This window comes from Ambystoma mexicanum, chromosome 11 (genome assembly GCF_040938575.1).
Source record: "Ambystoma mexicanum isolate Mex_15411 chromosome 11, UKY_AmexF1_1, whole genome shotgun sequence".
Taxonomy (NCBI): domain Eukaryota; kingdom Metazoa; phylum Chordata; class Amphibia; order Caudata; family Ambystomatidae; genus Ambystoma; species Ambystoma mexicanum.
The window spans coordinates 667,961,468-667,979,287 of NC_090934.1; positions in this window are offsets into that span (position 1 = coordinate 667,961,468).

Consider the following 17,820-nt stretch of genomic DNA (forward strand, 5'->3'; position numbering starts at 1 on the left):
TCACTCGTCGCAGTTCTTATACAATGAAGGTGAGCCTTCCCAATATGACAGGCACACAAAAATAACATTTACTCCAAGGACGTCATTTGGGGTAGCCATGGGTAGCAGCTGCCACCCCTGCCTCCCTACCCCTCGCATCCCCATGATCTGTCCTTGCTACCCCTGGGCCACTGGCCAAAAAGGCAGTGCCAAGAGCAGATAACTGTGCTGTGCCTGTAAAAAGGCAGTTGTACATGCAACTAAATGTGCCACAGCTTTTTTCACATGGAATCTCAATCTCGTTAGCTGGAGAAATAGGGATGCAGGAAAACCCACAAAGCCGCCATCACTAACAGGTTGGCCGTCCACTAGTGATGAATTGTTGAACGGTTGCATTCAGAGGCAGGACTGTTTGTGCAGCTCATACCCAATACTGTAGCAACAGGAAGGCTATGGTGGTTAGGTCTAGCTACCTGGGAATGTGTAAGAGCAGCCTGCAGTACTCAGTGACAGCACAGCCTGAACGCAAATCTCATCAGTGTTTCTCACTGTCTGCTTGCACATCCAGTGAGCCACTGGGCCTGTGATATGAGGGGTGTGCCCCAGTGGCTTATGCCACCAATCCCACCTGGGCACTTTGTGACCTGACCCAGATCTGCCAGACCTGCATCAGAGGCACACTGTACATAGATGCAAGGTGAGATAATTAATTTACATGAAGTTGCCCTCCACCTTTGAAATGAACCATCTGTTGCTTCCTCAAGCAAAATAAATGTATTTGGAAGGATAAATTGGGGGCAGCACACTTGAACAAGAGGATGCAGTGCAACATGGGTTCAGTTACTGTTCCAAGTGCTTGAAAGCTGGGGGAGGCTGGCATTAAGCAAGATATAAAGGACCAAAGAAAATAATAAATGCACCCTTTCTTTTCCAGGGCAGATATCACAGAGCTGCTGCTGCTGATTACAATAAAAAAAAACTGCAATTACTGTGACCTGCAACACATCATTTCCCCTTTATCTCCCATCTAAAAAAAAATAAAAAATAAAAGAACAACTGGGGGTTACTAACCAAATAGGCAAAACAAAAAGGTGATGGTTGGAAAGTTTCAAATCATTCATAACCATTGCCACAGCTCTGGGCAATCCTCCAGACCTTCGTTTTTCAGGTTGGACCTGTGTGGGTCAGTTACTGGTTCCAGTAAGTGGCCAGACATTTGACAGGTACTGGATGCCTGTGCTTTGGGGTCTAGGCCTCTTCGAGTTGCTCTGTCTTTTTACAGTTTAGCCCGAGTGAAGTACAATAGTCCAGGTTGTTGTGTTGGATATCTGCATATATTCACAGTCATTTGGTAATATGAGCCTATACACACACCACTAAACTAGATCACCATATTAACACTGCATATGGAGATCTATTCCTGTATTAAATGTATATCATATTAAAGTGATATTGTAATAATGTTTTTTCGTAGTGTACTGGGAAACAATGCTATCTAATGCAGCTTCCTGTTTTGTCAACGGGTGAAAGGTCATGTTCCATCACTTCCCATGATGTCACTTGGGAGCGGGGTCAAATGACATAACTTCCTGTGATGTCATCAGATGTGAAGAGCCATGTGATGTCACCTCCGTTACCCCTGGCATTTTGGTGAAATTATATCCCTGGTTTACTCCTCCACCTAGGAGTAGAACATAAAATGGCACTACCATAATAAATCCTCCTGGGTGTTCTGGGTGCACTGAAGGTGACTAAGCTGTTGCTTTATTTCTGCTTCTAATTTAGAAAAAGTCCACCCTAATGAAGCTAGATCGCTAGATCTCTTTCTAAAGTCAGAGACCCAAAGCCATGTCATGTCCATACTACAATGCCAGTGTTGCCTGAGGAATCAAGGGGAGCAGGTGCAGGGTTTCCAGAGGAGCTTTGCGTTGCTCCTGCACCAGTCCACACTTCCTCTCTTCCTATGCTCCCTGTTTATACAGCAGTAAAGCACCCGGATGATCTCGGTGGAAACGGCAGGCCCATATGCTGGAGATGGGGGGGGGGGGGTCGGGTGAGGGAAGGACCAGGGGTACACATGATCTGATGATGGGTTTGGCAGTAGTGGTAAAGCATCCAATGATTTAGAATACCACTCCTCAAAATTCTGAGTTTCAGACAAGAACTCTTCCACTCCACCTGCTTTTGTGTGGTGGTAAATACTAAGAACACCAAGCAATGGCCTGATATTTCGTGAAGGAGACACTGGGCCTCATTACAACTCAGGCGTTAAGGGTTAACGCCACCGTTAACCCTTAACGCCTGATTCTGATTTTAACGCCTGCTTTTAGCAGGCGTTAAAATCCATGGAGCTAACCTGCCATGGTGCTAATTACGCCGCCGTAAATTTACGGCGGCGTAATTAGCGCCTTCCCCACTCCCATTATGCCCTATGGGACAAAAATGGGAATGGGGAAGGGAAAATGGGAAATGGGGATTTACCGCCCCACTCACCTTGGAATGGGGCGGTAAATCCGCCATCCACCATGGTGTAAACGGAGTTTACACCATGGTGGTAAATTTGGTGCACTTTGCACCAAGGTTGTAATGAGGCATACTGCCTTAATCCAGCAGGAAACTCTCCTGGGGGGTGTGGGTTAGTTTGAAAGTAGATAAGAATTCTGTGTTATTTTTGTGTACAGCAGAGAGACACACATATTCCTCTAACAGACAGTGGTCGTAATTATGAGTTTGATGGTCATTTTCAGATTTGTAGTAATTAACACCATACAAAAAGAGTGGCGTAACACAAAATGTCCCCCACCCCCATAGCTCCTACAAGGCCTGGGCTACCACACAAGGGGCCTTATTACGAGGCGGGCGGTAAGGGATTACCGGTATGGGTAAGAGCACCGGTACCGGTAATCTCTTACCACCCTATTACGAGTTCCCTTTGCGGGTCCTCCCTTAACGCCTGGTTTTACCAGGCGTTAAGGACGGGACCCGCAAAGGGACTTTGGTGCTAATAACGGTACTGCAATTTGCGGTACCGTTATTAGTGCCTTCCCCATTCTCATTGAGCCCTCTGGGGGCTCAAATGGGAATGGGGAAGGGCCCTGGTGAATGGGGAATTACTGCCCCCGCCAACCTTGGAATGGGGCGGTCATAGCTCCATTCCCCAGGGCAGAGTTAGTGAGGTTTTGGAGGCAGCCATGGCGCTAATAGCACCATGGTTACCTCCAACCTCGTAATGACCCCCACGGTGTTGCTATAGGAATGTTTTGAAACAGCACAGCAGCAAGTGCCCAACACACTTAGCTAGTGTCCCAGTACACATTCACAAAGAGCAGGCAGGCACATCTGAGCAGTCATTTGTGTATGTTTTGTGGCTCTAGATCATTTGTGTCATGCCTCATTTCCACACTTAACAGTGCAATCCTGGCGTTGTTGCCTTTAGCAAAGATCTGTAAAAGGTTATGACAGCGTAAGGTAACCCAGCTTTCAGTGTTTTTACACTTGTGTTTTAAGTTTTTATTTAAATATGAAACATACTGGCTTTTGCTAGTTATATTTCTCATAACAGCTGGTGCTTTATATGAGCTTTGGCCCTCATTACGAGTGACCGAGTCTGGGAAAAAGTGCTGGTAACAACGGTTACTGGCACCTTTTCTGGAGCGGTTCACTCCGAGTCTGCCGGTAGGGGTTGTGAACTACAGGCAGGCTTGAGCTGCGAGTAGTCCAGGCCCCTATCGGCAGATAATTCACTGAAGCACTGGCACCATAGCTCACAGTGCTGGTGCTTCAGTGTTCCCAAGGCCATTGAGTCCTGTGGGACTCCACAGGAATGGGAATTTACCGATCCGCCGCCGCCAGTCACATAGCAGCCTGCCAGCAACCTAGTAATAAGTGTGCATCCACACACTCTGTGCATTAGTACTAGACAACCTCAGAAGGATAAGAGGATCATGTCGAGATTCAAACCTGTGATATAGATCTTGCATACAGATTTCTGCAAGTGAAGCTCAACAGAATGAGCTATCTTGTTATTTCTAGTTAGAGTGTGTGTCTAGAGGGGCACAGCTGGCAATAGACCTCTACTGCCAACACAGTAAGAGAAAAGAAGATACCAGCATGTATTTATGCAAAGACTAAATTGACTCCTGTGAGCAATATTATTACGATACTTAGGTTAGCTGATTTATAGAAAAATATTGGTTCTTATTTTTCACTGGAGAGGAAAAGATATCAGAGCAACAATGGAAGGTTGTGTTGAGGCATTTCTTTTATTTGCCACGTCATGTATAAAAGCTAGAATGCAGTATTTGTAGCAGAGATTTTGAAACTGACACGTGGATGGGTAAAACAGATCAGAAGCACAAAAGTCGAAAGTTAAGTAACAAAGTAGGTATTTTGGAAATTCTGAAAGGCTCCTGGGATGCGATATGGAAACCTATTCAATCCTAGCAAAGCCTTCACAGTACAATGGTAAAGCCTATTTCATTATGAATTCAACGCTCCCCCCAATTCTGTTTTAAACGAAGGCTTACAATATCTATAGGCACTTTGGGCCTTCAAATGTTATGAGTGAGCATTGGAGCAACGGTTCCCTCCCATCCCAATCTTTGCACATCTGCTAAAGGCCAGCCCTCCACCAGAGTCAGACTGAAGGCAGCAAGGACAGAGTGAACGATGCAGAAGCTCTCCGAGGAAGACTGAATGCTCACCTCTGTGATGTTCTTGCCTGTGCAGCCCCCTGCCCCTGCTGCCCCACCCTAGAGTGAGCCAAATAGAGGAGAGGATGTCTTTATTGTATTTGTGTTTCAAGGGGGGGGGCGGTGGCAGCGATGGCAACAACAAAAACGAGCATACTAGGCATTGTGACATTCGGATTGTGCAAGTGCAGTAACACGAAGTGTGGGGGAGAGAGGAGTGGTGGAAGTGCCGGTCAGGGTGGAAGGGGCCATTGGTTAAGCGAGTGCCATGGTAGGCTAGGTGGGCAGAGGCAGGGGAATGCAGAGAGTGCAGGGGATGAATGTCCACATGTGTGGAACGTGGATGGAAGGGCTCAAGGGGTGCAGGAGCAGCCAGGATATTGCAGGGGGAGGGAGCCGAAAAAGGGCAAGTGCAGGTTGAAGGAGGGCGGGGGGGCAGGGGAGACCAAGTGCAGAGGTAGACTGGTTGAGGAGGGCCTGGTGCCCTGTACAAATTTGAAGGAATCAGGCAGACAGTCAAGAGGCAAAGGGGGACATTAGCAGGGGAGGGGAAGAGGGAAGGAGGAAGAGAAAAGAAGGTTGGTGAGAAGCTTCTGGAACTTTAGTCTGAGAGGGACAGGGAGGCCATTCCAGAGGGAGGCACCTGACAAGGAGGGAGAGCTACCCCCCACTCTCTGCTTTGAAAAGTGTCTGGTCTGCAGAGAGTTGGCGCTAGAAAAACAAAGGTCTCTAGCAGTCAGGTATTTAGGGCGGGAGAGTTTGATGTAACTGGGTCCCAGGCCCCAGAAAGCATTGTGGATGATAGGGTCTTGAACTTGATCCTCACAGCAACCGGGAGCCAGTGGAAAGATTTTAGGGCTGGAGAGATGCGGTCTCTGGGCTTGAGGCCGAGGAGTCTTGCAGTCCTACTCTAGATTAGTTGAAGGTAGCGAAGGGAGGAGTTAGGCAGATTTAAGAAGAGACTGTTGCAGTAGTCCAGCCTGGAGAGGACCAGAGCTCTGGAGACATTGGGCCTCATAACGAGTTTGCCGTTCCGGATACAACGGTACCGGTAAACTCACCGGTACCATTGTATCCGGACCGGCAAACTCCGAATTGTGCTCATGGATGCCTTTCATTCCTCCAGGTGTGACCTGGCGGAATGAAAGGCAGCTGCGAGCACAGCATTTCGGATGCACAGACACTGTTGATAACAGTGCCTGTGCATCCGGCTTCCCCATTCCAATTGAGCCCTATGGGGTTCAAATGGGAATGGGGATGAATTTTTTCCAGCACCCAGGAATGGGCAAATACCAGGTCTGGGAAGGCCAGGTCTGACCTGGCGGGTGTACCGGCACCCATTGGGCTCAATCGGAATGGGGAAGAATATTTTCCGGTGCCTGCGAATGGGCAAATACCGGGTCCGGCAATGCCGGAATGAGCCCTATTGGGCTCAATGGGAATGGGGAAGAATATTTTCCGGTGCCTGCGAATGGGCAAATACCGGGTCCGGCATGCGGAATGACCCGGTAATTGCTGATTCGCGGGCAACGGGAAAAAAATTATACCGGCGGCAGCCGAGCTGGTTTTACCAGCACGGCTACCGCCAGTATCATAATGAGACCCATTGAGTATCTGGGGGAAGGTAAGGAAAGGAAGAATGTCTCTGTGAAGGTACAGCTGAAAGTGGGCCTTCTTGGCAAGGTCGGTGATATGACGAGAGAAGGAGAGATAGTCGTCGAAGATGACACCAAGGTTTTTTGCCTTACAGGGTTCTGAGGGGAAGGGGACATGAGTTAGCCACATCTTGTGTGGGTTGTGTTACGAACAGTCACCCAAGTCAGAGAACAGTTACAGTCAATAAAATTGACTGTCTTCAAATTTTAGGAAACATTAAGATTAAAGACCAATTCAAAGTAAAAGGAAGAGTGATCCCATTTTTGTACAGCTTCATTAGAGTCCGCAGCCTCAGGCTGAGGCTTCATTGCAAACATAACACTGACTATGTTGGTTCTGGTTTGGGACCCCCCTTGACACTGAACTTCGGGGGTCCCTTCATGACCCCGCAAAACGAGGGCTACTGGGCCCTCTACTACGCTAGTGTATAAAAGCATTAAAGCACTACTACATCCAATAATGAAACATCCACATGAGCTGTTGGACTAACCATGGTGGAGATTCCGCATGACTTAGAATCGTGTAGAGCCATACAATTGCTGCATGCTTACTGGATGTGGTAATGGTTTTAAGGTTTGGAAGCATTTCCAGAGGAAACACTGCTAATTCCATAATTAGGCCCAAAAGGGCTTCTCTGATACCAGGAATGGCAGCATGGGGAGATGTCCATCGTAACGAGCATCAAGAGTACGGTAGGCAACAGCCTAATGTTTAGTGGCAGAGATACTATGGAAGTGGTAGTGAGAACAAACGCATAATGGGATTCTCTGTGAGTTGGTATGCAACTGTAATAGGTGTTATTTTAATTTAGGCAGTAATTTTGAGTTTGGCGTTATTATGAATCTGGAGGTAATTACTGCCACACAAAAGCAAATCCCCATGGCAGCCTATGCAGTGCCAAAATGGGGGTTTAATGAATGTTAGTACCGCGTGCGGGACAATCAGATTGTCACACATTTTCTGATTGGCTCTCGCCGGGTTCCTACCAGCACATTAAAGACCTACCTGCTACAGGTGCTCCAAGCGCTGCGTTCTTCCAAGTTTCTGTCAATTATTCATCTGGCCACCATGGAAAGGTAGAAGGGACTATGCGTAGTCCCTTCGCCTGATCCATGGTGGCCTTTTTCTTTGTTTACCTTTCCTTACACCTTTTAATGGCAGCCATTTTATTTGTATTTTTTTCTCGAGGTGAGAAACAGCTTTCTCCGCGTTTTGAACTCGAGAAAAAACACTATAAGTAACCCTGTACAACGTCCCAGAGTGATAATAGTAATATAACCCTTAAAGGAGGGAATTTCCCAGACTGCTAATGCCTCTTGAGCAACGTTAAAGCCCTTGCTTCACTTGGGCTTGTAGCTATCACTCAGAGGCATTACCAGACCGATAATGCCACCCCTCATCAGGTTCTCTTGCTTTAGTCAGCATAACTTGGAATCTTGTGAACCCTTAAATGACTACATGCTTACCACATGCTTTAACAGTATAAACGTTTAGAAGTATATCCAGAGAAAATGCTGCCAACCTTATATATACACCCAAAGTGCTTCTCTTATACCAGAAATGGTATCATGTCCGCCCCGAAGAGAATCTTGTGTACTCCATGTGATGAACATATATTTGCTGGATGAGACATTGCTGTTGCCTATTAGAACATTCACTCTAAAAGTGGTTCTGAGTACAAAAGTACATTGAAATTCTGTGTGAGTTGGGTGTACAACAGAGGGTTGCATGTATTCCTCTAAAAGACAAAGGCAGTCATTTGGAGTTTGATGGTCATTTTGAATGTTGTATAATTATACGATTACAGCCAATTACGCCAAATAAAAGGATGACTACATATGGCAATTAAAATATCCCATGGATTCCTATGAAATTTCAAAATGGAGAATAACATGAGGGCCGATTCATGGAACAAACGTGCGCTGAAAATCCCAGCGCAAGCAGGCGCAAGGAGGTGCAAGCGTGAGAAAGCAAGCGCACGCGCACTTGTGCGATTCAAAGAAGGCATTGTGCTACTTTCCCACTGGTTGTGCGCCAAATCCGTGCATGGTGCACGCTGGCGCACATGTCTCCAAACAGCGTGCACTAAGCGCACAGCGAAAGCGCACATAGCGCAGTGCACACAACAAAAGTAGGTGGAACAGGGGGCGTAACATGCGGAATGGGGAATAACGCGTGAAAAAGAAGGCGTAACTGGGGATGTAGGATATGATATGATATGATAGGTTATTTATAACGCGCTTAATAGCCGGAGGTTTCTAAGCGCAGCCCGGGGATCGAACCTGTGTTGCTGTATGTCGTCTTGTTTCCAAGGCGAGCAAGTTGCTGCTGAGCTATCCTCCCAGGATAAGTACTGCATGGAACTACACGGAACGCCCACACGCACGCGAACAACCTGTATACATGGATTCGAATACAGGAAACCCACGCACGGCAAAAGACGCGCACAGGCGTCAACGCGTCCGCCACAGGAAGGTAGGCGGAAGCGTCCCCGCGCACAGTATAAAAGTGCACGCAAACAACAAACAGGTATATACAGCTACGATGAATGCCCCATTTGTCGCAGCACTGATCGTGGGACACCGCAGGAGGAGGAGAATAGCCAGGGCACGCATTTTTTCACCACAGACGAGCCTTTTTGGGATGCCTGACGACCAGGTCTATGGCAGGTATAGGTTTCCACCCCGTATCATCCTAGAACTGGTCAGGGAGTGGGAAGATGACCTAACATCCCCCACCCTCTGCTCCCAAGCATTGAGCCCCTTGGAGAAGGTGCTCAATGTCCTGCATTTTTGGCCACTGGGTCTTTTCAGCGGACTACTGCCATAGTGGGGGGGGTCTCACAGGCCACGCAGTCACGCTGCCTACACCAGGTATTGGCAATCATGACTGCATGCCCCCAGTCCGCAGGCACACATACATGCCCAGAACACCCGCAGAAAGGCAGGCCATTGTCCAGGACTTTTACAGGGTGGCACACTTCCCCAAAGTGCTCAGTGCCATAGATTGCACCCATGTGGCCCTACGTCCACCTAGGGCCACTGAGCACATCTACCGAAACCGCAAGCATTGGCATTCCATCAATGTACAGGTGGTATGCGATGCAAAGGGAATCATCACCTCTGTCTATGCAAACTACCCTGGCTCCACCCATGACAGTTTCATATACAGAATGTCTGCCCTGAGCCGGGCCCTGGAAGCTGGCCAGCATGGCGACACATGGCTCCTAGGTGAGTACAAATGCCCGTGCACATGCATGCATGTCTCACACACACACACAAATACACAAATCACAATAATCACAACCATTATCACCTCTACAGGGGACAGTGCCTACCCTCTGAGCAACCACATGACGACACCAATCCGGAACCCCACCACACCACCCCAGGTAAGATACAACGCGGCCCATATTGCAACCAGGGCCATAGTCGAGTGCACATTCGGAGTGCTCAATTCACGCTTCCGCTCCCTTGACCGCTCTGGCGGGCAGCTACTCTATGCACCCCCAGTAGTGTGCAGGATCATTGTGGCAGCATGTGTCCTGCACAATGTTGCTACACGGCAGGGCGTACCGGTGGACATGGTGGTGCCCCCACATCCCCAACCACAGGCGCTGCCCACGGGAGAGGATAGGGCACGTGGCGAGGAAGCACGGACCCAGCTTGTGGACAGATTTTTCACCTAAACTCCCCACCCTGCGCGGTTCACACAGGCCTGGCACATACCAGGTGACAATCGATGATGACAAAGAGACAGTCAACTGTCGCAAGCTTACCACCCTGAGATTGTTGCCATGGAATTGCCACATTGTGTGCATCCCTAGCTACTTAAACACAAGCAATCCTGTGTGACCAAAAGGCACACATGCAAGGTGTGAATCACACAGACCTGCCAAACAGGCCATGACTATCACTGGTATGTCACTCAAACTCTCCAAAACCACAACATGACATGGCAAGCAATAGCCATACACCAACAGAGTAACAATAAGGTACACATTGTCATGTGAAAAATGTAAAGTGGCATCAGGCAATGATGCCTGACATGGAATCAGATGAAATGACTGACCAACAACCTCCCACCCAAAATAAGTCATACCCAAATGCATTCCAAAAGTTGTAGTTGAAACATAACAATTAATGCCTGTCTACATGCACAATGTGCATTGCAAAATCAACACTGCAGCACAGTGAACAGCCATTGTGTGTGATGCACACCCTGAGCATGACATCTAAGCGACAAACTGCATTAAAAAAAACCAAATTAGGCATGTACAGGATCCACAAATGGTCAGAGAACATTTGCTGCAGGGACACAGTGGGCACCAGAAGGCAAACAGAGTGTACATGTGGACATGGGAGGGTGGTTCTACATGTAGTGGATCATAGTGCGAGCGTGTGGGTCAGTAGGGACATGCACTCAGCATATGCATGTGAAATCAAGTGACCATCAGTGTCGTCTACACATCACATGTGAACATTTACCATGTGTATACCCCAGCATGTCAAACCACAACTGTCCCCTCACACCTGAAAGGTAAACACAACACATGAACAGGCATTGATCAGCAGAATACATCATGTACATAGGAAAGCACAATTACAATTTCAGGGTGCCCATCACACTGCAGGGCAAGGCAAATATCAACAACAGACCCCCCCCCTCCCTCACAAATCACCACGACCCACTGAACAACTGCATCTGGGTCATTCATCGTACATCCTTGAATTCCACCTGGCCACAGGATCACCCTTCCCCTTTGTCACCATCTCCCACCTTGTGTGTAAAAAGTTGCCAGCACCCTCAGAGTCCACCTAGATTTGCAAAAGCACAAAATCCAAGAGAACTCAAAGCAGGACCACACAGAAGCCAAGCAAATACCCTGCAGGCAGTAAAACAAACCAGAACAGCCTCCAGTAGATGACTTCAAGTAGCAGTACACCACAAAGGCCAAGTACGACCACAATGATGTCAACAACCAAGGTAGCACAGTAAAACAATGTCACTACAGGATCTGAACCATGTGTGGTACATAACATAGAATGATGCAACACAAACGGATGTCTACTCTCACAGCTCCTGTGTACAGGCGCAGGAGTGGCACAAAACAACCTGGGTGCCTGCAAGGTCTGACTCACACAGGACTCTGAGACCCTGGAGGCGAAGGAGGGTCAGGGATATGCAGTTGGCACCGGCATTGGCATACTGGAAAACGGGAATGAGGGGCAGGAGAGGGGAGTAGGATTGACACTGGAAAGTAGGGAATGCACCAAAATGTAGTACACACATTAACACATACACAAATCGACAAAACTTGTCCACATGCACATAGCAGCAAATTACTCAAATGGAAATCAAAGAGAAACTTATCTCTGGGGTGAGTGCTGGCCTCCTGCCTGCGCACTCTCCGGTCCGGTAACAGGAGCAGTTCAATGCTGCAAAGAGAACCACAGTTAATAATCTGTGCGTGACCAAAACACACAAACACACTACCTAATATGCCCCAAAGTAACAAAATACACTACAAACAGACAAACTTGTGTTGATGCTTCATACCCATACGTAATATTACCCCCTCTGATTTTTCATTTACAGTCAATGCAGTAAGTCAGGCACCGGTGGGTGCGTGGCAAATGGAACACCAATGTGTCACGATTCACACAACATGCAATGTTCCCTGTGCAAGCAGACAGATGCATATAGCAAGGTCTAACTTCAGAACAAGTCCTGTACCACCATGACCAAAATAAAGTAGCCAGTGCATGTATCAATTTCTACTTGGAAATGAAATGCACTGCACCCGAGTTTGTCCCTTGCTGTCTGTCCCTGTGAGCTTCTTCATTCCATGTCTTGGAATGCTACATGGCTAATACAAGTGCCTCAATGGACCATGGTGGACCGGAGGGTATGTGCCACTGCCCCTGCAGGTGCCGCAGACAACTTTCACATCAACTAGCCATCAGTCCATTAACACATCTGAGCTGTATTGTGCGCTTCTACACCAATATTTGTCCAAGTTCACCGTCAGTGCTGCTACTAAGCATGCATGTTCAACTGGCCAGGTGGACCCCCCTGTGCTGCTCACCTTGCCTGGAGTCCCTTGAAACACATAATCGATTTTCGGATGTATGATTGCAATCCCTGTGCCTCTGCCTGCGCACACATGCGCATGTCGGCAGCACCAAACGTGTCCTGATTCCAGAGTCCAATGGCCCTTGTCTGCTGGCACATCCCCCTGCAGAAAGTGCATGAAACACATGATTAATGCTTAATATTCATCTGTGTGTGTCTCTTCAGGCATTACATGACTGGACCATGTCAGAGACGTACATCAGAAATCACACCATCAGTCCGTCTTTCACAGCAACAGTGTGGAACACACTATGGAATGATTTGCAACAAACACATGTTCATTAAAGATAAGAAACATACTACACAATGCGTAGCAATGAATGTACACATGAATCATTAAACACCCCATCTAGCAAAAGAAGAACAGTGGACAATTACACCCCAATCATCCCCACTAGGGGTGTTAACACAAGTTCCACAGCAGCAGACATGCCACAGATATGACAGTCCATTGCCCTTGTGTAATAGGCTGTTACACCGAACCATCCTTGCGAGCCCATGGATAAGGGAAGCAGGAGTGGCATATGTGAGTCAAGGACCCCAAGCAGCAAACACACATACACAAGACAAGCTTGAAGGGCCCAGCTGGAACAGACAGTGGATGCTTTCAAAAGCCACAAAGCACCACACCGTCACATGAAAGCACAATAGACTAGCAATTTTAAACTATATTAACTAATTACACTAACTATGAAAAACCTACTTTACCTATTTAAACTAACTATCAAATAGAAACGTAACTAACTAAACTAAATGAAAAATCAAAAATGGCCACCTATGACCCGGGGGGGCCACCCAGGAGGAGGGAGGTACAGGGTGCTGCTCAACACCCACATGCGATGATGCTGAGGAAAAAAAAAACCTCCATGGGCTCAACGCCTGCACAGCCTGACCTATGTGGGAGGTAGATTGTCGTCCGAGTCTGGCTCTTCCTGGAAAGGAGGACGTGGCACAGGAGTATGACCATGACTAGCCGAAGCTTGCCCCTCGTCGGCAGCAGGTCTGCCGGACGGGTGAGCCTGGCTCTGTGTGGTGATGACATATAGGTCTGCATGCAGAACCTCCATTGATACACGTGCTTCCTCTTGCAAGGTAGCACGTGTAACACAGAGTTCCTCCTGCAAGGCCTGGCTTGACAACTGCTGCACCTCCCGGCAAGCATGTAGCACAGCCGAGATGGTACGCTCAAGCTGTGCAAACCTCTCCTCTGCCCGCTCCCTCTGGGACATCAGAAGGACACCCAGAGTGGATCTGAGGGAAGCATACTCCTCCCTCAAGGCCTTCATGTGTGCCTCTGCGTGAGCAGCAATTGCTTGACGCAGAGATGACATTTCAGCCTGGAATGCCCTGTCTAAGGCCGCCATGCTCAGCCTGAGCGAGCGGGCCATGGACCGTGCCGCCTGCTGCTGGAGAAGCACCTGCCTAGCAGGGGGGAGCACAGATTAGCCACACGCTCCATGCTCTCAGTGATGTTCTCCATTGCTGCCCTCTGCCATTCAGAATGGGCAGTCATGTCTTGCTCCCACTCAGTATACTGTGGTTGTGCACGGCGACCACGTTGCTGGGCTTGACATCTGCGGGACCCAAGGACCGTGTGTCCTCGTTGTGTTGGCACCGCCCGCGGCTGCACAACTACATGCCCCCGTCGACGTGATGTCCCAGGTACATCAGTGACTGGTGTGGAGGGTGACCCTGCGTCCCGATCCATCATGGGCGGAGGTACCAAGACTGTCTGACCCCTCAGTGCAGGTGTCGCGGACAGAGGAGTGTCCACATCAGAATCACTCACCCCTGACATATGGACCTGATGCTCATCCAACTCGACATGGTCATCAGAGTGTTCTTCAGGGCTGGACTCATAGGCAGCCAGAGACAAGATGGACTGTAGCACTTGGGGGTTTTCGTGGCCTACCACCCCACGACCCCCACTTGTGCCCGTGTTGTTGTAGTGAGAACAACCCTGTGCCTGGCATGACAACGCCATCCTCCGGCTCCATTGCGTCATCATCTGAAAAATAGAGAGAAAAAAGGTCACTACACATGTTAGAAGCACACAACACACACACCGACAACAAACACATCAGGCAGACATGTGACACACAAAATAGAACCTGGCATGCATGCTGGGTCAACTTGAATTTGCTTCTGTGATTAGACCTGTTGAAAGGTGGCAGTTTGCACTGAAGTGGGTCTATGCAGTGCAGCAAATATGTATGTTACTCACTACCTACATGTACAAGGACTCCATGGTGTGTGTCAGAAAATGTGAAGGCAGTGCAAGGTCAACTTCAGGCATCACGTGCAATGTGCATTCAATGGGTAGCATATCTGCAAGCAAAGCACCCCTCCACCCCAGTGCAAAAGCAGGGATGCCTAGCATGGTATCAAAAGGCTGAGCATAGACCTGTGTATTGACAGACAGTGTTGACTAGCATCAACAGCTTCATGTGAGTCAAGTGACAACACTGCAAATGATGATGGGACAGTAAGCAGGACACATGATGAAACCTCCGGAGTCCACCCACGTGTGAAGAAGACACTACACCAGTTGGACAGAGTCATTGGCCTTTAAACAGCCTGAGACCTGTGACCCTCACAGATTGTCAGACCCTAAACATGTGTGCAATGCAGTACTGAGCCACAGTTGACATGGGAAGGCAGATGAAATGCCATGCAATTTAGGTCATCCTGGACTTGTATTACAGTCATCATCCAGTCATGGACACACATGGGCATGCGTGGAATGCACATGGAGCATGAATGGGCACTCATGTCCCTGCGGGGCATCTGACCTCTGCACAGTAAAAAGTGAGACACCCTGCATCAAGTACTAAGGATGTACCACAATGGATATATCTGGCAGATTGGCCGCTTGATGTTAGCATGAACAGGGAAGTACCCAACAGCAATATTGTAGCAGACCAGTGCTAAGGTGGAATTGGGGTGCAGAGCAGGGGGTTCAGTGGCAAGGGAGCATGCCTACATTGGGTACCCCCTTGCAGGCAGAGTACACATGCACGTCAGTCATGCTATGCATAGTTCCTGGGCTGAGAGGGAGCTCCCCCCACGCTACATGCAGAAGTGCCAGTGAGCTGGAACATGGACAGGAGGGGCAAACTGGTAACCAGCATGTGAGTAGGATGTAAAAGTGGTGATGTGGACAGTCCCTGTCTGCTCCACATGTCCACCATTCAGCAGAGTAGCACGCATCAGGGAAGCATTGCATTACTCACACATCATAACCATGTACACGTGACATGTAGTGGCAGTCATGCACATCACATCACACAAGTAAAACACACACGTCCTCCACAAACTCGCATCAACACTCACTGGACTGTGCATCAAAGTCAAGCATCACTCCCACTCCTTCGACCGATTCTGATGGTATAAACTCCGCAACGAGTGACTCATGCGGAGGGAGGTCTTCCTCCTCCGGTGCAGGCTCACCGCCAGTCACCAGAGTCAAGTTGTAATTTGAGGCATGCTTAGCCTTAGCGCTGCGTTTGAGGTCATTCCAACGCTTTTTGCACTCTTGCGCCGTGCACACCTCATGGCCGAATGCACTCACATGTTCCGCAACTTGCTTCCAGTGGGTATCATGGTGGGCAGCTGTAGTCTGACAATTGGCACCCACTAGCATGTCACGGCTGTGGTCCCGCACGTAGTCCACGAGGTAGTCCAGTTCCTGTTTGCAGAAAGGCTTCTTCCTCGACGTGCAGGAGGTCGTGGCTGTGTGTGGGGTCCCAGCCTGTGCTGCAGGTGCAACCTTCCTCCTCTTGGATTGTGGCGCAGACCCTGGCTGGCTGATGCCGCCCTGATCAGCATGGCCAGTGGGACCGGTGGATTGAGCCAAGGGAGTGGCAGGTGGAGGGACGACCAAAGGCCTGACTTGCGTCAGTGGCAGCTGGGTGCCCTCTAATGGCCCCTGCGCAGCAACATCTGCTGTGGCAGGGTCATTGACCGCGACTGTCCTGGTTGGCAGACTCACAACCGGGGTGTTGTTGGGTGCATCTGCCCCTGCACTTGCCAACACCCATCTGTTCGGGGCGGCAGATGACATTACTGCCCCAGGGACACGTGTCTTGGTCAGGGCAGCCCTGCGTGCCCTTACGGTTTCCCTCCGTGCCTGTTGGAAATCTTCCAAGTGCTCTTCAATTGCCAACGCAGCCTGCGCTGGCAGACCCTGAGCCTGGGTGGTGGTGTCCACAGCTGCACCTGCAGCTACCACTACCCTTGGGCCGTGGCAGTCGATGAAACGGACTGCCGGGTCACACGGGCGCCAGTGCCAGATGCAGAAGCTGCATCTCCCAGAAACACAGGCGGTGGTGGCATGACTGCACTGACACATAGCGCAACATCGTGCTCAAGTGGCGCACCCCTGCCTCTTCCCCCTCTACGGCCACCCTGGACACCCTGGAGTCCCCCTACTGCCTGATCAGCCTGGCCACATCCCAGACCACGCCCGCCACTAGGAGTACGCCCAGCTGAGGAGCCCCTCTCCTTTGGTGGCCTCCCAACCATGGCACAGATGGAGTAGTGCCGGCACAGATGGAGTAGTGCCAATGGGAGGTGTACACCACAATTGACCTTGGCAATTGGGGTGAAGGGGGTGGGATGCAAAATGTTAACAGCCCCCCTGCACCTGCAAGGCTGTATGTGACCCCGGTGATGTAGTGACGGGTCACGCTACGCTCAGGCACCCCAAAACTGCAGTAAAACCACGCACGCAACCCTGCAGCCTATGTGCGTGGAATCAACCTACCGCAGTATACGGTGGCACCCAGTAACACGAAATACGCGTACGCGTGGGACACGCAGGCTACTATGAGCTCGAAAATGGGTGCGATACACAGGGGCACCCGCAGTGGGGAAAAATAGCGTGCGCGACTCACCGTGTGACTAGCGCGATGCAGAATAACATGTGTAGCCAATATCCCCACCAAAAGAAGAGATACGTCCTCGATCGCAGTGAAGATGTGATGGTGCGCGAAACAACACGAAGCAGCTACACACGTCGGTCTCCACGAAAAGCACGTACAGCGAACTGCTGGCCCCGCTCACCTTTAACCCGTGCTGAGGGAAACGGCCACGTGCGTGACGTCACTAACGCATGTAGGCCCTTTCCTCGGATTACACGCATTCACACGCGGACGTGCAGTTTTTTCACGCGCGCTGAACCACTATGCCCACGTCATGAGGGAAACGCCTGTGCGCATACGCTTTTACGTGCTAAGGGCCTTTGGTCCAACGAAAACGCGTACGTGTGCTGACACGCTTATGTGCTAAAGGCCTTTCCTCCAATTACATGCTGATGTGCAATTTTTTCACGTGCCAAATCACTCCGTATCAAGCTGGC